Genomic DNA, 20564 nt, shown 5'->3' on the forward strand with positions numbered 1-20564 from the left:
ACACACACCTCCTCCCACACTTACTTCCCCCCACCCACACATGGAGACACGCCCCCCCTGCAGTAAATCCCCGCGTCACCTCGCTACATTCACACACACATCTCTTGCAGGAGTGAGTGTGTCCTGTGTGTCTCATCAGGATAGGAGGATGCCAAGGATCGCGAAGGATGCCAGAAGCGGAGGAGGAGGAGGAGGAGGAGGAGGAGGAGGAGGAGGTACAGGAGTTATAGAAGAAGTAAGAGGAGGAGGAGGAGGAGGAAGAGGAGAAGTAGGAAAGAAAGGGTGATATGGAGAAGAGTAAGGAGAATAAGAAGGGAGTAAGTGGAGGAATTAGAGATGAATAGGAGGGAGAGACAAGCAAGAAGGAATAGTAAATAAAGAAAGAGGAAGACAAAGACTGAGTAAAGGAAGGAAGAGGGAAGAATTGTGTGGACATGGACAAGAAAGGAATGAGAGGAAGAGGAGGAGGAAGAAGAGGAGGAGGAGGAGGAAGAGAAAGAAGAAAATTAGTAAATGGGCAAAAGAAAGATGGTGGAAACTCTCTCTCTCTCTCTCTCTCTCTCTCTCTCTCTCTCTCTCTCTCTCTCTCTCTCTCTCTCTCTCTCTCTCTCTCTCCCGGGATGGGACACTCAACTAAGATGTCTTATAAGTTTTCCCTCCGCTTGAGTGACTGTGATGAATGGAGGAGGAGGAGGAGGAGGAGGAGGAGGAGGAGGAGGATGTCTTGTGCTTGATTTAATCCCAGACTTTTTTCAGAAGATAAATATTTCCTCAGGTTAATATGACTCTTTGTATAAAGTGGCCAGACTCCTCCTTCTCTTCCTCCTCCTCCTCCTCCTCCTCCTCCTCCTCCTCCTCCTCCTCCTCCTCCTCCTCCTCGTCCTCCTCCTCCTTGATGCGGTGAGGGAAAAGAAAATGAGTAAGGGGAAAGAAATGAGGAAATGTAGACTATCACTAGACATACGAGAGAGAGAGAGAGAGAGAGAGAGAGAGAGAGAGAGAGAGAGAGAGAGAGAGAGAGAGAGAGAGAGAGAGAGAGGGAGTAAAATATGCCTGGTGTGAAGAGGAGTTGCGATGGAGGTATTTTATGAAGCAGAAATGAAGGAGAATATGAAGGAAAAGGTGCGAAGGGAAGGAATATTGAAAGGTTGCATGGAGAGAGAGAGAGAGAGAGAGAGAGAGAGAGAGAGAGAGAGAGAGAGAGAGAGAGAGAGAGAGAGAGAGAGAGAGAGAGAGAGAGAGAGAAATTCGGTAACATTATGAAAAAAAAGTCCAGTCAGAAATTAAGAAAAGAATGTGAAAAAAATATAAAAAAAGGAAAATAAAGAAAATGAAAGGAGACCACAAAGAAAAACAATCTAAATTCACTTAAAAAAATAAATAAATAAGAATCAGAATTAATTACCAGAGAGAGAGAGAGAGAGAGAGAGAGAGAGAGAGAGAGAGAGAGAGAGAGAGAGAGAGAGAGAGTGTGTCCCTCAAACAACCTTACTTACCTTCTGTCACTGGAAGAAATTAGAAAAGAGTGATACCATCCGTCCGGGGGCGTGGCGAGGCGTGGGAGGGGCGTGGCGGGGCGTGGGAGGGGCTTGGGTGGAGCGTGGTAGGGGTGGTCAGTCTGGAAAGAGGAAAAAAGAGGGGAAAGTGGCCGAAGAAGAGATGGAGAAGATGAATTGAATTGAATCAGCAAGGGAGAAGTTTCTATGCATGAGGTAAAAGTATGTACATTCTCTCTCTCTCTCTCTCTCTCTCTCTCTCTCTCTCTCTCTCTCTCTCTCTCTCTCTCTCTCTCTCTCTCTCTCTCTCATATGGGATTTTGGTTTTATTTTGATTAATTTTGAGGAATGTGTGTGTGTGTGTGTGTGTGTGTGTGTGTGTGTGTGTGTGTGTGTGTGTGTGTGTGTGTGTGTGTGTGTGTGTGAGTGGCGGAAATTCCAATGCGTCACACATCTTGATATAACATCCAATAATTCTTCTCCTACTCTGCCTAAGTGTGTCAGTCATTACCGTAACACACACACACACACACACACACACACACACACACACACACACACACACACACACACACACACACACACACACACACGTTAGTAAAACCGATACGAAAACACGGAATAAGGTCAAGGAAAAAAAAATATCGTGGAAAAATAAATGAAGAGGAAGAGGAAGAAAAAAAGAATGAAGAAAAATACACTTAACTCTTAAAAAAAAAAAAAATCGCTAAATAGTAAATTAAATAAAAAATAAACAGTTAAAACTTTCCTCTCTAATCCCATGAACATAAACTTTATTATCAGAAGCTTATTTTTATATCAGAAATAATTGTCAGTGGTTTTTGTGGCAAGGGATCAAGCGAGGATTAAAATATTATGCCAAACTGGTCTAGATTTACATTATAAGTACGTATAGAATTCACCTTTACTGCCACCTTGCATTGGGAGGTCGTGAGGAAAGCACAGTTTTGCCCCGAAAGTAGTGGTTGTTTATTGTTATCGATTGGGGTAAGTAGTGTGGGAATTTGATGCATGTTTGTAGGAATGTGACCTTTAGTGAATCTGATGGAGTGTTGATGTGGCGAGGGTGAAGGACGGTTACTGTTTTGGCGCACTGTAGGTAAAATGTTCAATTGATTTCTTGCGTTCAATTCTCTCCCGTCACTGTTCAGCTGTAGTGGAGGTTAATGACGTTTTCAAGAGTGCTTTCATGATTCTAGTGATGGAGTGTTGGTGTGGGCACGATAAAGGAAGGTTAGTGTACTGGTGCATTGTGGGTAAATAGTTCAATTATTGTTTTCTTGCATTCATTTATCTCCTGTCACATTTCAGCTGTAGTTGAAGTTGATCATGTTTTCAAGAGTGTTTTCGTGATTCTAATAATAGCTTAACAATTCTCCCCTTTCACGCTTCCGCTTTAGTACAAGTTAATCATGTTTCTTGTGGTGTTTTCATGATTCTAGTGATCACCTGACAAAGGTTCTACATCATTAGTGAGAAAAACACCAATGAAAGCCACTAGAACTCCCTCGTAGAATTCTCTCTAGCCTTTTGAAAACAGTCCTGGAGGGAGAAAGCTTTTAAAAACACTTGTCTGGGATTCTTGGGAAATTACTTGATGCTTCTAAATTAATCGTGCAATTCCTTCTCTTCGTGATGTTAAATCCTTGTTAGCTAAAGTGGACCGTATTGGCTGAAAGTTATGATAAGCTCAGTCTCTCATGATAAGGTTAGTCTCTCGTGCTAAGTTCAAATTGTTCAAAGTTCACGTTCTTCTTGGTAGGGGAAACTGATCTTGTTTACTCGAATTTCACCGTAAATTTGTGAAGGTTAGGACATTTACTTCATTACATTATCATTTTTCTTACTGAGAATCACACAACTGGTTATTTTTCTTCCTTTCCTGCCTTTTTCCCATAACATTATTTTTTCCTTATTTTTCTTTTCTGTCATTTACCGTCCCTCTTCCATTTTCCTCCACATTATTTTTTCCCTTATTTTCTTTCTTTCCGCCTCTTATACTTCCTGTTGTTTTCCTAAGTATTTTTTTTACTTTTCATACTATTTTTCTTTATTTTTTTTCTTGTGTGGGAAGAGGCATTGGTGTTTTTCACTTATTTTCATTTTTTTTTTTTTTTTTGTAGTTCCAGTCTTTATGGTATTGTTACGGATGCTCTTGTTCTGAACGGTGGTGGTGGTGGTGGTGGTAGTGGTGGTGGTGGTAGTGGTGGTGGTGACCGTGGTGATTGTGGTGGTGATGTCGGTGCTTTAAGTCCTCTGTGTGTGGAGTATGTGGTGAATGAAGTGGATGAAAATGTCTTATTGTAATGAAATATGTTTGCCTGTCATTTCAAATCATCACACTTGTTTACGTGTGTGTGTGTGTGTGTGTGTGTGTGTGTGTGTGTGTGTGTGTGTGTGTGTGTATGCTCAGTTGGTCTTCGTGCATGAATTCAACAGAGTGACGTGTGTTGCGTAGCGTTACGTTGAGTTGTGTTGCGCTGAGCTAACTTGTCTAATGAGGGTGTGTGCTGCTGCTGCTATTGATGATGGTAATGATGATGATGATGATGATGATGATGATGATGATGATGATGCTTCTCTTGTGATGTAATACTCGTATGTATGTTCGTTTCGTGTGTGCGTGTGTGTGTGTGTGTGTGTATGTGTTGTAGTGGTTGTAAGTGTCGTGGTGGTGATGGTGGTGGTTGTAGTGGTTGTAGTAGTGGTTTTGTTTTACGTATGGAAGTGATGGTGGTGGTGGTGGTGTAGGTGATTAAAGTGGTGGTGGTCATGGTGGTGTTGTGTTCTGTGATGGTGTTGTGTGTGATGGAACTGAAGGTGGTGGTGGTGGTGGTGGTGGTGGTGGCATCATCATCATCAGTCACGTTTCTTCGGCCAGGCTTCGGAGGAACCTCATCACACTATGTTGACACCCACAACACCAACGGCCGTCCCTTTTCCCTTCACACCCCCTCACCCTCTCACCTCTTCACCCTCTCACCTCTTCACCCTCACCTCCCCCTCACCCTCACACCCCCCTAATCCCTAATCCCTCACCTTCACATCCCCCTCACCCTCACAACCCTTCACCCTCACCAGGAACCCAACCCACCTCACTCGACCCTAATTCTAAGCTAAAATCCCTCTCCTTTCCATTCATCCTCATTTCTAAACTAGAGTCGACCTCGATGTTGCGACGCCATTAATGCAATCAATCAATCAATCTAATCCGAACTAAAATCCCTCTTTCTTTTCCCTTTTCCCCAGTGACAGCAGGGTTTTTCCTCGTCATGCTCTATTTCCGATCATCTTTCTTCCCCTTTTTATTTCCCTTTACACATCACAAAGATGAAACACAGAAGTCAAAACTAAACTACACTCAAATCCTTCTCCTTTCCCTTTTCCTCAATTATGGTATGATATTTTTACGCCAGTCCCCATTTCCCATCACCCTGTTTCTCTTTTTTTTTTTTTTACACAGACAGAAAAATGTCTAAATATGAACTCTTTCCTCTTTCCCTTTCCTCCGATCATAGGACGATATATTTACGCCATTCCATATCACATCATCATATTTTTCCCATTTTGTTTCCCTTTACACGGCACAGAGACGCAAAAACTGAGAAAAAATTAAACTAAAACGCCTCTCTTTTTCCCTTTCCATCTATTGCAACGAGTTATTTCCCTGTCAGTCCCTATTTCCCATTACCATATTTCTCTTTTATTTCCCTTTACACAGCACAGAGGGAAAAGAAACAGGTCTAAAATTAAGTAAAATCTCTTTCCTTTCACTTTCCATCCATTTCAACAAGTTATTTCCCTGTCATTCCCCATTTCTCAGCATATTTTCATTTTTATTTCCATTTACACAGAGGCAAAGAAATGGAAGTCAAAACATCAGATTATTCCTTCCCTTTCCTTTTCCTCTCTCTCTTTCTCTCTCCCTTACTCGTCCCTGCGTGATAGATTGACCCAGGTCTGTCTTTTGTAATGGACGAGGAGGTACATGAGAGCTCCCTTCCTTCCCTTCCCTCCGCCTCCTTCCTTCCCTTGCCTCCGTCAGCCTCTTCAGAAGATTGTTTAAAGAGTAATGGGTGTACGTGAACTTTTTACACCTGGCAAAGCATACACTGTTAGGAAAGAGAAGTTTTGGTGCAGTGTGTCGTGATTTTTGCCTCCTTTCCCCGCCAGGAGGTTCAGGAGGCTGCCTGTGACGTGTGGGGCACCCTGCGTGTAAAGGTGAGGCATATGTAAGGTGTATTCATGATGGTGTCTTCGTGTTTGCGTGTGACAGCGTGTGATTGCGTGAGGATGTCTTCTGTGGTGTCAAGGGATGGTTGTGTGCGTGTGTGTGTGTGTGTTGGGGGGGAGGGTTTGTTTAGCCTCTTGTTTCCTCCGTGGTTAATATTCGTGTCCTTATTTTTTCAGTGCTCTGTGTATCATTTATTCATTAACACTTCAAGTTTTATAGAGCAACTGTTTATCGCAATGTTTAGGAAGAGAGGGGTTCAAAAGGAAGTATATAGGTTGTTTTATAGTCTTTGCCTGAATGCGTCATCTCCGTCTCATTAACCTTATCAGTGTTTAACGTATCTTTCATTAACACATCCAATATTGTAGGGAAACTTCTTGTCGCTGTGTTCAAGAAAAAGTGTGTTAAAAATACAGTCTGCTTCATTCTCGTTGCCTTAGTGCTTCACCTCCGTTTCCTTAACCCTTCCAGTGTTTAGCGCATCTTTCATTAACACTTCCAGCATTATAGAGGAACCTTTTATCGCATCCTGAAGAAAAAGAGGGTTTTAAAAGGAAAAATATGGTCTGCTTTATCTTGTTGCTCTTTTCTTCATCTGCCTCCTTAACCTTTTTAGTGTTTGACGCATCCTTCATTATCACTCTGAGCATGGCGGGGGAAAATCTCATGTTGCAATGTTTAAAATGAGAAAATGTAGTGAGTCTTATAGCTACAACATTATTTACGATTACTGTAGAGATGAAGTAAATTATATCAGGTTGTTTTCGAGGAAGAAAATACTGTGTTAGGAGCAGTGAAAAAGAATATCGTAATTTTCATAAACAAACTACCTGATTTTTTTTTTTTTTTGTTTCTTTTGGTGGAGGACAAGAAATCAAAGGAAAAAAATATATTTGTCACTTTCATAAATAAACTGCCAAGGTATTTTTTTTTTTTTTTTGTGTGTGCTTGGGGGGAAAATCAAGGTTATGTGTATAATTTTCCTTATTTTCTTATTGGATAAAGTGTAGGTTGAAAAGACAAGGGGGATTTTAGAGTGTTTACGTGGCTGGCGATGTGTTGGTATCGATTCCTCACAAAATGATAGGTTTAGTTTGTCTCCATCATCAGCATTACGATTTTCTGCATTTTTATATTACACAAACTTGAGATAGAAAGGACAAGAGGAATTCTGGATTGTTTACGAGGCTGGCGATGTCTTAGTGTAAATTCCTCACCACATGGAAGCTTAGGTTTGTTCCCATTATCTACATTATCATTTAATTCATTTTAATATTAGGCAAATTTGAGATGGAAAAGTTAAGAAGAATTTTTCATGATTTACGACAATGACCCTGGCTTGGTGTACATTCCTCGCCTCACAATAGAAGGTTTGGCTGCATTATCCACCTTACCACTGGCCTACTGTCACCATCATCACTGTTTACCGCTGATTTGTCCCTCGTGATGAGAGTGATGGTGATGGTAATGATGGTGATTTCCTCTTCAAGGTTTTAGGGTGTTGCGTCGTGGGGAGGGGGAGGAAGGAGGAGGAGGAGAAGGAGGAGGAATGATGAGGATGATGGTGGTGGTGGTGATGGTAGTGGTAGTGGTGGTGGTGGTGGTGGTGATGAGGATGATGATGATGATGATGATATTTTTTCCCACTCAAGATTATTCCGTCATAAAGAGAAAGAAGAGAAGCAGGAGGAGGAGGAAGAGGAAGAGGAGAAGGAGGAGAAGGAGGAGGAGGAGGAGGAGGAGGAGGAGGAATGCAAGTAGTACGGGATTCGCGTGTATATGTGTGTGTGCGACGTGGACAAAACGCAACATTATTACACACACACACACACACACACACACACACACACACACACACACACACACACACACACACACACACACACACATACATACACACAGACACACAGACACTCGTAACTCCTTCTTTACGTCTAATCGAAGCCTCACGTTGTGTCGTATTTCAGTAAATGTTGCGTAAACTGAATGAAAGAGGGAAAAATAGAACATCTTTTTGCAGTTTGCTTGTGTTAGAGTAAATTGAATAGCAGACTTACCAAGTTGATTCTGCGTAAAACGTAATGGAAAATAATGTAAAAAAAAAGGATTAATTTATTTTTACTTAAGTTCTGTTGATGTTGAAGTTCGTTATGTGAAAAATTAATATCACCTTTTGGTTAGTTTGCTTGTAAGCTAAGTAAATGTAATAAGTTTTGTCCGTTGATGTTGAAAATAAGTTTACAGAAGAAAAGTATGTTTGTAAATTAACTAATTAAATTATTCAATAAGTTAAGTAGATAAAATAAAGTAATAAAGAGATGAAAAATTAATACCTTTCCAAGTCAGCTTGCGTATATTCAAGTTAAGCAAGTAAGATAAGTTTTCAGCTTCTTTATATTCAAATTAAGCAAATAAACGAAAGTAAACGAGCAAATCAAACAAATAAACTAAGTTCCCAGCTTGTAAGTTAAGTAAGATCTCAGCTTCCTTACATTCAAATTAAGCAACTAAAATAAACCAGTAAATCAAGTAAGCAAGTCAGAAAGCAAGTCCAATCACCAGGGGACGCGTCGCTGCGTTTTTTATGCCGACAATCAACGATCCTTGCTGTGGGAGGCCTGGTTTTAGTACTCTCTCCCTCGTGGCCCCAGCTGGTGCACGCCGCCCTCACACTTGCGCTGTACACTCACTTACGCTGTACACTCACGCCCAAAAGTCTGTGCACGTGTCGTGATTATTGAGTGACACTTACTGAACTTGAATATGAGCAAACTTAACAAAAAAATCGTTTTATCCCTTTTTCTTTCAAATTCTAAACACCAATAGATTTAAAACTTTGTTATTTTATCTAATTACTCAAATATGAGGAAAGTATCTCAGAAAGACAGTCATTTTATATCTTTTTACTTAACTAAATTCAGTATCAAGAAACGTAATAAAAAATAAGATGATTGGTTTCATTTTTCCTTTATATTCTGATTACGCAAGATTTACTTAATTATTTAATTTTCATTTCCACTGATTTAAACGGTTTGTCTTCATCACGACTCCTTTGATTTAACAAACTAACCTAACCAAACCATGACTCCTTTGATTTAATCTAACCTTACCTTACTTAACCAAACCATGACTCCTTTGATTTAACGTAACCTAACCTAACCAAACCATGAGTCCTTTGATTTAACTTAATTTAACCTAACCTAATCTTACAAAACCTGACAACTGATAGACTCTAATTCTAAGATCAGAGACGTAAAACTGAGGGAAGATGCTTAAAACAGTGGACGTGAGGGTGGCAGGTCACACGACTTGACACCTACTATACCTTCGCCCCTTTTTGTTATTGTTTTGGTGCGCGTACTGTACCCATCCCATCCCAGCTGCGCCAATACAGTGGTGCATGTGGTGAATTGAAATGTGTGTCTTATCTTCAGTGTGGTTAATGTTGTGGTGATGAAGGGGAGTTATAGTGTGTGTGTGTGTGTGTGTGTATGTGTGTGTGTGTGTGTGTGTGTGTTAATCGTTGGTAGTTGTTGCATAGTGTTCGTATGTATGTATCTAACCTATCCAAACCTAACTTAACGTAACCTAACTTAAAATAATCTAATGAAATTTTATCAAACCTAATTTAACTTAAGAAAATCTTTTATGTAAGTTTGAACGTATATTTATATCTATGTATGCATGTATGTATGTATGTACCAATGTATGTCTATAGTATATATGCAGTATCAGTGGATTCTATAGCAAATGGTTTTTATAGATCGGATGATTTTATAGGGTGTGTGTGTGTGTGTGTGTTTGTGTGTGTGTGTGTGTGTGTGTGTGTGTGTGTGTGCTCGTCCATTCCAGTAGTGGTTCAGGAAGCCTCGGATTATGTAAAAATCATCGCCACTTTCTATTATTGGCAGCGACACGCCAGGGAGCTTTCCCCTTCCCGCCCTTCCCGCCCTCACCGTCCTCCGGCAGCGGCACGAAACATTAACCTGGGACTGGAACTGTTACATGTGGGGGCGCGAAGCGGGGGGGGACCACTGGAGCACCGGGACTCAAAGGCCGGGAACCAGGAACCAGATAGGGACGATTCGGTGAGAGGGAGCATTTGCCGGGACAACTGTGTCAGCCTGGCAGTGGTGGGAGGCTGGGGGAGCAAGTCATGGGTGTACCTTGCATGGGGCGTGGGTTGCTTGGTTGGCCTGGGGCGGGGCTGAGCGGGGCGGGCAGCCGTGGCGGGGCATCATCGCGTCGCCAGCCGCCACTAAACCATTAATTCCTGGCGAGTGGCCTGCTTCTTTTTTTTTGTTCTTACCTCGGCGGTTCTGACTGGGGAGCAGTTTGACGTCACTGTGACGTCACTGGCCCCTCCTCCTTCCCCTTCCTTTCTTCCCCTCCCTCCACCTCTCTTCCAGGTCCCCTCTCCTTCCTGTCCCGTGCCACCCCCTTTCCTCTCCCCCCCTTCACATGTCCCTCTTTGCTGCGCCATGCTGCAAACTCGCGGGAAAATTTTTATTTTATATATTCTGTCTTCATAATATCGGCGACATGGGTGAACCGGAGAGGGAGCAGGGTTGGTAGGGAGGGGCACCGGCCAGCGGGCGCCGCGGCGCCGCGCCCTATGGTCCTCTTGACCCTTTGGCGGATGTGTCAGTTATTCATCCTGAAAAAAAAAAAAATGGTATGAGCTCACGCGGCGTGTGTGTGTGGGCGGGCCGGGCTGCAGCAGGGGAGGAGTCCAGGCCGGGGGGGGCGGGGCGCGAGGCTCCCCGTGCTATATAAGGCTGGGCCAAACGCGTGCTGCGACTCCTCCCCACACGGGCGTCGCTCAGGTGAAGACACTCGCAGCAGTCCTCGGCCGCCGCTCCTGTGACCACCACCACCAGCGCCACACCCGCTCCGCGCCCTGCCACGCACCGCCGGGCCGCTCCTCGCCATTCTCCTCACAACGACCACCAACAGTAAGTGGACTTTGCAGCGGCGTGGGGCGGCGCCGCGAGGATGTCCCCTCCCCGGGCAGCCTCCGCCGCCCTGCCCTGCCCTGCCCCGCGTGAGTCCCGCCAGGTGCAGCGCGTGGCCTCGTGGGGCAGGTGAATCTACTAGACTCCCGTAGCACTCAGGTGTTCGCTTGCCGTGCCTCACCTGTCCGGTTACCAGGTGTGGGTAGTGTGTCATGCTTCCACCCTTACACCCTAGTACGCTTTTATCTCGCACCAACCTTCGACACCCTCAAGGGCGGCGTGTGTGCCTAAGTGTCTGCACCCCGCCACGCCGCTGATGGCAGGCAGCGGCGAGGCAGCGGTACTGCGGCCTCGTGTGCTGAGAGGATTGTGGGGAGACCGCTTGTTGTTTGAGCCTGTGTGTACGTGTCTGTAACGTATTGGGAGGGTTCAGAGAGAGAGAGAGAGAGAGATAGAGAGAGAGAGAGAGAGAGAGAGAGAGAGAGAGAGAGAGAGAGAGAGAGAGAGAGAGAGAGAGAGAGAGAGAGAGAGACGTATATACCTCAGTTCATATCGCTCGCCACACTCACAAACAGGAATTATGAAGTGGATAAGAACTTCCGCCTTGCGTCTGTCAAAATGTTTATACTAGTAATGGATGTTGTTCTGCTCCGTGCCTCACTCACTCTTAACAGCGGGGGAAACTTTTGAAGAGAATATTGCTCGCAGTTTGTTTGTTTTTATTACACTTCCCTGCCTTCTTGAATTGCCTTGTATATCTTATTACGTCTCGTGTCTTCCATGTTGCTTGAGAAGTGGAGTTGGGTTCGCTGTCCGTGAGTGTTATTGTTATTGGTGTTGTATTATTATGTTGGTTTATAATGCTATTGATACTTCTTTCATATTACATTTTCTCTCTCGATATCTCTGTCTATTGTTCTTCGTTTTTTCCTCCTTTTCCAGCCTTTCTTTAATTTTCTCTCTCTTTCCCTATAAGTTTTTCATTCATTCATTCATTTCTCTCTCTCTCTCTCTCTCTCTCTCTCTCTCTCTCTCTCTCTCTCTCTCTCTCTCTCTCTCTCTCTCTCTCTCTCTCTCTCTCTCTCTCTCTCTCTCTCTCTCTCTCTCATCATCATCATCTTAAGTAATCCTTTAACCTTCTACCTTTACCATTTTAAACATCCACTTGGCCATTTCTCGTCAGTACTCGAGTTCCAAATGGGCCGCGTTGCCTGTGTGTTTCGCTCGTTCATTTTTTATTCACTCGTGGCGCATGACTCTTATATAACAAAGACGCCATCAGCTGCCATAAAGACCCACCAAGAAAAGATTGATGCCCCTCCCCTAAACTCGTTATCATTCATCTCCCTCTCTTACGTTTTCTGTCCCTTGTGATGTAAGACTCACCTTTTTGGTTTTGTTGTTTTTGGTGGTGGTGGTGGTGGTGGTGGTGGTTGTGGTTGTGGTGATGGTGTTAATGTTGGTTTCGGTGATTTTTGTTCTTGGTTTTTTTGGTTTTATTTTTTTATTTTTTTCCTTTTTGTTTATTTTTCTTTCTAGCTTCGTTATTGTTTTAGTTTTTCTTATTGTTGCTTGTTTTCCTTTTCTTTTTCTTGTGCTGTTTATTTATTTATTTTTTTTTTTTTTCTGTTTCCCCGCGATGTAACACTGACCTAGTTTTTTGTTCTTTAGGTTTTTTTCTTCTTTTCTTGATTTATTTTTTTTATATCTTGTTTCCTTTTTCCCGTCTTTCCTTGTTCTTGTTTTAGTTCCTTTAGTTTTTTTTTTTCTTCATCTCCTCCTATTTACTCTTGCTAGTGTTACCTACATACACTACTCTTTCTATTTCCTAATAATGTTTATCCTCAATTTTTTTTTTTCCCCTTTTGACATTCAACTTTCTAATCCCTAAGTTTATCTCTACTTTCCATTTTCTTCAGCGCTTCGATAACAAGTTTTAAGAAGGTCAACTTTCTAATCAACTAGTTCCTTCAAAATCCTCTTTTTTCCTGCCTTCTGATATCATGTTCTGCCGTAACGTGGAGAGCTTCCTTTTCTCCTCCTCCTCCTCCTCCTCCTCCTCCTCCTTATCTTATCCTTTCTTTGTTTCCTGATTTCCGGGGAACTTTTACCAGCATTTTTCTCACGTAATTTAATGAAGGTGGGAAGCCGTGTTAGTGAAGAGAGGAGCAGCAGTAGTTTTCGTTATTACCTCTTTTCTCTTTTACTTTTCGTTTTCTTTCTCTATCTCTACCTTCTTTTTTTTATTTTTATTTATTCTTTTTATAGTGAAGTGTTGTTTCAGGTATTGCCTCTTTTTTTTCTTTTTCTCTTCCTCTCTGTTTTTACCGTTTTTTTCCTTCTTCCGTTTATTCCTTTCTTTTTTCTTCTATTTCTTCTATTTCTCCCGTTGTTTTGTTCTCCTTTCTTCTACTCCTTTCTTCATCTGTCTTTTGTTCCTTTCCTTCTCTCCCTTTATCTTGTTCTCCTTTCATTTATTCTTTTCTTTCTTTTATCTTTTTCTTTTTCTATATCTCTAGCTTATTCTCCTTTCATTTATTCCTTTCCTCCTCTCTTTTTCCTTTCCTTCTCTACTTTTAATTTCTTTTCTTGTTTTCTTTCATTTATTCCTTTCTTTCCTCTTTTTTTTCCTTTCTGCACTAATTTTAATTTTTTGTCTTCTCATGCTTCTTACAATTCGAGAAGTTTAAGTGTCTTTTTGTTCCGTCCTCTTTTCTTTTCTTTCTTTGTTTATTTCATCTTTATCTCCCTCCCTTGTCTTTCCTTACTTCCTCTTTATATAAGTCGTTACCAAAGTTGCTATTCCCTCTTTCCTTTCTTTGTCTCTTATCTCTTATTCCTTCCTTACCTCTATCTTCTCTTTTTGTCTTTTTCATTGTGAGTTCCTTTTTACTTCCCTTCCTTCTTTTCTTCCTTGCTATTACCAAAGAATTGTAGCTTTTATTAACCCCTCTATTCTTTTTATTTTCCTTTTTTTCTTACCCTCCTTTCTTCCTCTCATTGTTCTCTTTTCCTTTCATTACTTGTCCCTTCTGACCTCACCTACTTCTCCTCCATTCCTTCCCTTCCTCTCTCCTTCCTGCGTTCATTTATACTAACCTGTACCTGGAAGTTTGCCCGGAAAGTCCTTCACTCCTTCACTCCTTTTTCTTCATTCCTTCATCCCTTCACGTTTTCATTCCTTCATCCTTCACGTTTTCATTCCTTCAATCCTTCATTTTTCATTCTTTCACTCCATCTTTTCATTCCTGCACCCCTTCATTCCTTTATTCCTTCACTATTCCTTCACCTCTTTTTTTCTTCACCCTTTCTGCTTTTCACTCCTTTACTCCTTCCTTCAGTCATCCCTTCATCCCTCCACCGCTTCACTTCCTTCACCCTTAACCCCTTCACCCTGTAACACCTTTATCCCTTCACTCCTTTCTTCCTTTTCCCGCCTCAAAACCTTCAGCAAATCCTCGTAAGCTCGTCTCCCGGCTCCTGGCGACCACTGTTAGCTTGGAAAATATAGCCATGCAGGATGAGCGGCCGCGTAGGGTCAAGTGAAGTGAATGGGGTTAAAGTTAAGCCTGGAATCTAACGTGGAGTCAAACATTTTTTAATCCATTTGCCGCTGCTGGCCATTTCTGAAGTTCGGTTCACATACACTCACTCATTCTCTCACTCACAAGTTTTAGTCAGGCTGTGCAGAGTAAATAGAAATGTTGTAGTGGATTAGTGAATACAGATGATCTTTGACTCTTCCGTTATTGAAATATTAGGGTAAAGTTGATATAGTCTTGTGATATACTGAGTGAAGTTGAACTTGTGTCTTTTGTGCTGCGTCATTGTGGATTTGAAGGGTGTTTTCATGTTGCCATTGACAGTTCATCAGTATTTCTGCACCATCAAAAGGGAAACACATTCATGAAAACCCGACCAGTTATCCGCAGCCTATGAACAAATAATCCTTTTGGAAGCCAGATAGGAAGTTTTTAAAATACAAGTACTGGAATTTTATGAAGTAATAGTCTTTTAAACAACCAGAATGCAGCACCGTCGAAAGGCATCACATTGTAGAAAAAACACCGACCAATCATCTACGCAAGCTTTGAAAATAATATTCATGATTAGTAATAATAAGAATATTGCACTGTTACAATGCGACACCATCTCTGTGGCTTTTGAGAAATAGTCTTCATTAAAGCGTCTCAAAATACGGGTACTAGAATTTTGCGGAGTAAGGTTCCTCCTCCATCCCCGCGACGGACTCTGTGCCTTCTCTCAGCCGGGGCGCCGCGGGGTCTCGGGTTGCAGAGTCTCGTCAATTACTTGCCTCAGCACCCTGGCGGCGAGGCGTCTGGTGGGAGGCAGGTAAACGTCAGCCCGACACTTCGAGGCCCGGTGATTGGTGATAACCCTTTAGCTGGCATAGGCTGTCCTCCTTAAGCATGATAGATCGGTGGAAGCTCAGAATTGTGGAGGTTTAGAATGGTTCTCCTCAAGTTTAATGGTCCTCAATAGACTGGTGGAGGTTCAAAATTGTGGAGGTTTATAATTGATATCCTGAAGCTTAATAGTCTGGTGGTCTAGATAATTTTGAAAGGTGACACTGATAGCCAGCGACCATACCAAATTGACCAAACAGCGAAGTTAAGCAACGCTGGGCCTGGTTAGGACCTGGATGGGTGAGCAAAGGTGTCATTAGCCGTGGAAGAGTTCATTCCTCGCGCGGTTACTTACTGGAAGCGCAGGCAATGGTTTTAGCTACGAGTTTACTGTTTTGTCTTATTCGTTCTTTCTTGTTTTGGTTTGTTCTTATTAATTTTCATGAGAGTAATATACGTTTTTAAAGGAATTTGTTCTCTTTCGATGTTTTCTGTAGGAGGTTGGTAACTTTTGAAGAGAAACTGAATTGATATTTGACTTACACTTTCCAACAACCATGTAAAAGACAGGGATACTTAAATATTTAACACTTTTCAATAGCAGTGGATATGATCTTTTCTATTTCACTATCTCCTGAAACTACTAAACTATTACAAGAAGCTGAAAACCTATTTGCATCAAGCTGGATACTTTTACTAAAACTTTCTGAATATCTTCGGAAACTACCAAGCTACTAAAAGGAGACTGGGAACTTACTCGCGTCACAGACTTAACTGACATTTTCTGAAGAGCAGCGAAAATAGACACAATAGTACTATCTTAAGAAACTATTCAACTTTTGCAGGAGATCAAAAAAAAAAAAAAAAAAACGCTATCGAAAATTAACCTCACTACATTAGAATCACAGGTCAATATTAGGGAAAAAAAAAAGATCACGATTTCTAACCCGACCATTAATTATTTGGAAAGGTATGCCATGTTCTGGGAAAAAATAAGGCACTCCATGTTATGCTGTGCTATGTTGTGCTCTGCTTTTCCAGGGATTCCTCATCTGGGACGCAGTGAAAGGAAGATATTAAATTACTCCGCTTCCCTCTCCGTCTCTCAGTCCTGGAGGTCACCAAGCAATGGGCTGCGACCGATGAATTATGCAGTGACCTGATTCCCTTTCCTATTTGTAGATCACGGCTTTTTGTGATCAATATTGAGAATAATTCAATGCAGAGAGAGAGAGAGAGAGAGAGAGAGAGAGAGAGAGAGAGAGAGAGAGAGAGAGAGAGAGAGACAAAGGAAAGGCAAAAATAAAGGAAGTTGATGACATCTGTTCAACCTCGTAACAAATTCTTGAAGTTTTTCACACGAGACAGAACAGCAAGAGCACCAAGACCCCCCCTCACACCCCCTCCATCCACCCCAGCCCCTCCCAGTCCCTCGCGCCCTCTCAAGCCTTAAAGTCCAGCTCGAAAAGGAACTCGCAAAAGCCTCCACAAGCTAAATTTATAACGGCATTTGTGTTCCCCCAAGGCGGTCATTGTGCCAAGTCAGCCATCATGCGTCTGTGGTTGTAACTATAAGAGTATCATTATCGCATTGTTTACTGGTGGTAGTGGTGGTGGTCTTCGTGCTTCTCCTCCTCGTCCTTGTTTTTTCGTCCTCGTCCTCGTTTTCCTTGTTCTCCTCCTTGTCTTGTCCTCGTCCTTCTCCTCTTTTCCTTGTCTATTCCTCCTTCGTGTTTCTTTAGTTTTCTACTTGTGTCTGTTCTTTCTTTGTGTTTTATCTTTTTCCTCTTGTTTTTTTTTTTTCTTCGTGTTCTCTTCTCCTCCTCCTCCTCTTTCTCGTGCACAATCCACCACGACTCAAAGAGGAACACGATCACGAGGGAGGCAGCACGGGTCACCTGAAGGGGAAGCAGATGCACGGGAGTTATAAGCGTGCCTAAAGCGGAAGGCGTGAGGCGCGACGTGGGGTGCCCCTTGGTAGACATGTGGAGGTAACACTCGTATACACACACACACACACACACACACACACACACACACACACATCAGGACGATCCCTAAAAGAATAATGACTGAAGGAATGTTAATGAATGACCAATAATTTTTTTTTTTTTAATGTACTGATTGAGTGAAAACTGAAAAGACTGGCGGCGCAACAACGTGATCATGTGGAATAAACCGAACACGTCTACTGATCACTGCATTGTAAGGAGTAATCAATTTGGGAAACTACTATTTTTCTTTTTTTAGATTCGGTAAAAAAAAATGCTCTTCGTCTTGCCATTACCCAAAAAAAAGTAATAAATAAATAAATATAAGCAGAAAAAAAAACAGGTAAGTGAATGAAAAAGAGTGAATCAGTCAATCAATAAAGACGAGTTCTATCATCCATAAAATATATAAAATAAAAATGGACAAAAAAATAATTAAACAAATGAAAATAAATGAACCAATCAATAAACAGAGACACGATCCACCAACCAGCGCCTGCAATGATAACTGACAGCAGCCTTTCACTTCCCTCACTCACGTCAAGGAATTACAAAGATCACTCCTCCCTCTCTCCTCTCCTCCCTTACCTTCTCTTCTCCCTCACTCCTCCCTCCCTCCCTTCCTGGTGCACACAATAATACAAGAGTCCATTGTTCCGAAGCTTCACGCAAAGACTAACCGGAATTAAATTTATAAAACGAAGCTTCTTAACATAATGAACTGAAGCCTTAGATTTCCCAGAGGCTTAGAGAGAGAGAGAGAGAGAGAGAGAGAGAGAGAGAGAGAGAGAGAGAGAGAGAGAGAGAGAGAGCCTTTGACCCTTAGAGAGGATGAGAAACAAACTTTCTCTCTCTCTCTCTCTCTCTCTCTCTCTCTCTCTCTCTCTCTCTCTCTCTCTCTCTCTCTCTCTCTCTCTCTCTCTCTCTCTCTCTCTCTCTCTCTCTCTCTCTCTCTCTCTCTCTCTGTGTGTGTGTGTGTGTGTGTGTTTGTCTCAAGTTCTTTCTACCCTTCCTCTCTCTCTTTTCTTCCTTCCTCTGTTCTTTCTCACGTCTCCTCCAAACGTTTCCCCCTCTACCTCCTCCTCTTCCTGCTTCCCTTCTCACCTTTCCGTCCGTCCGTCCTCTCCTGTTTACTCGTATCTTCTTCTGTTTGTTCTTCTCTTTTACTCCTCCACCTGTTGTTATCCTTTATCTTTCCTTCATTATTTTCACCTGTGTATATTTCGCTAATCATTTAATTATCTGTTTTATTTTCCCTCTCTTTCTTCCTTTTTTTTCCTTTACCTGCCTTTTACTCTTCATTTCTATTCGTTTCTGGTTACTTTTTTTCCCATTTTCCTTTTTCTCTATTCCTTCTTTTTTCTAATTTTGTATTTATCACCTTTACTACTATTTCCTTATCCTGTATTCCTCTCCTTTCCATTTCTATTTCCCATTTCTGTCTTTTTTTTCTTCACTTCGCTTTATTTATCATTTGTCACTCTTACTTTCCTTTTACCGAGTTCTTCTCCTTCCCTGTTCATTCTTATTCATCTTCCTTCCTTTCTTTCTTTATCCGGCATCTACTCTCCTTTTCCATTTCTATTCCTCGTTTATGTCTACCTCTTCTTCCCTTTTCCTTATTTCCTATTCATCCTTACTCCTGTTTTATCATCTCACCCTCTCCCTTCTTCACCTTGACTCTCGCCGTGTCAAGGTCACCGCCAACGCAGTTTACTAGTGATGTAAGATTTCTCCTCGTGTTCCCTGCTGGACTTGCATCGACACCAGTGAAGGAAATTGTTACGCCAAGTTTGAACAAGTAGGAGTTTCGCCACCGATCTCTCCTTAACCAATTAGATTTGCTCGCTTCAAGGCCGGGGCGAAGTGATTGGCTGGACTTGAAGGCGGTGATGTGATGTAGTTAGTGTGGGTTTGGGGGGGGGGAGTGGAGTGTGTGTGTGTGTATGTGTGTGTGTGTGTGTGGAGAGGGGTGAGGGTAAGGAAGGTATACACGCCACGATGTGTAGTGTGCGTGCGTGCGTGCGTCTCCTCCTGAGCTCAAGTAACTTATGTGCAAGAAACATAAACAAGAAGCTTTTTTTTTATTTATTTTTTAGTGGGGGGCTGTTGACCGAAGCCTCCCGTCAGTCTAACCTAACCTAACGTAACCTAACCTTACCTCGTACCACCTTGCCTTACCTCACCTTACCTAACCTAATCTAACCTTACCTAACCTTACCTTCCTTACCTTACCTAAACACAAACTCATCAGCCTAAAAACAGCGAATCATGTCTTTAAAAAGTGAGAAAGAGAGAGAGAGAGAGATAGAGAGAGAGAGAGAGAGAGAGAGAGAGAGAGAGAGAGAGAGAGAGAGAGAGAGGAGAAGAGAGAGAGAGAGAGAGAGAGAGAGAGAGAGAGAGAGAGAGAGAGAGAATCATATCCCTCTCTCCCCTCTCTCATATCTGTCACTCTAAGCATCTCCCCTTGGCCTTGTTCTCCACGTCGATCTCACTCACGCCATCTGTCGCCGCTCACTCCCGTAATTTACACACTGACAGGCGAGGCAGCAGGAGTCACGGGGAGATTTGCCGGGGCCACTGTTGAATTCATTGTAGCCTTTCGTGAAACCTGAATGAGAGACTATGACGACGAAAGGAAAGGAGAATGGATAGTATTTAAACACTCAACATTTTAGACAGGAGAATGGGAAAGTGTACGGAAAAGTCGCTGCATTTTGATTATTATTTTAAAATGTTAAGTATTTGAGTGTGTAGACGAGAGAGTATGGGAAGTGACAAAAGGAAAGCCAAATATTTTAACGCGTTTTTTTTTTTTTTTTTTTTGAGAGGAGAATGTGGAAGAAAAGGAACTGATATTGAAATGTAAAGTGTTTGTCTGTGTGTGGTTAGGAAAGGAAGGGTGGACTTTTAAGTGACGTAGTGGTGTACCCAAGGGAGTATTCAAGCTCTCGTTCTGTTTACATGGCGAAAGTCAGGCTAAAGATGTAAAATATTAAAATGGGAAATGTGAAGTGCCCGTGTTTGTCTGTTTGTCTCTGGTTAGGGAAGGGAGACTGTCCAGTGAAGAGAGATAGTGGTATACCCAAGGAAATATTTTTAGTTCCACTTATATTTACGTAACAAAAGTCAGACAGAAAACATGGAATATTAAAGGGGAAACAAGACCATCCAATATTATGAAAAATGTTAAAAAGTTTTCAAAAGATCAAAGGAATTCTAACTTTTGAGATACAAAATTTTCTTTTAGTTTAGAATGCAAGAGAGGAGAATAAAGAGAGCAGTACCATGCTATGTAGACCTCTTCCTCACAAATGTAGCTTGAGAGAGAGAGAGAGAGAGAGAGAGAGAGAGAGAGAGAGAGAGAGAGAGAGAGAGAGAGAGAGAGAGACGAAAATCATGAATCCTGGTCAATTTTAGGAAGTTTAGTGATACGAAAGTGGAATATCGTGTTCATTCTTCCTCCTCCTCCTAATGGGGTGGCTGGACATCTTCGCGGC

General features: G+C 42.1%; 1 protein-coding gene across 4 annotated transcripts in view; it reads left to right on the top strand.

The window, feature by feature from the left end:
* LOC135107991 (diuretic hormone class 2-like) overlaps positions 1–20564 on the top strand; it is a 104024-nt gene that overhangs the window by 15935 nt on the left and 67525 nt on the right. The window contains exon 1 of one of the 4 annotated variants that reach the window (XM_064018509.1): positions 5720–5738. The exons of 2 other annotated variants lie outside the window; for them this stretch is intronic. The gene's annotated coding sequence lies outside the window, so the exon portion shown is untranslated. Of the gene's footprint in view, positions 1–5719; positions 5739–10542; positions 10707–20564 lie in introns of those variants that run through there. One more of the 4 variants, XM_064018506.1, reaches the window with a different exon arrangement.

This window comes from Scylla paramamosain, chromosome 16, assembly GCF_035594125.1.
Source record: "Scylla paramamosain isolate STU-SP2022 chromosome 16, ASM3559412v1, whole genome shotgun sequence".
Classification (NCBI taxonomy): domain Eukaryota; kingdom Metazoa; phylum Arthropoda; class Malacostraca; order Decapoda; family Portunidae; genus Scylla; species Scylla paramamosain.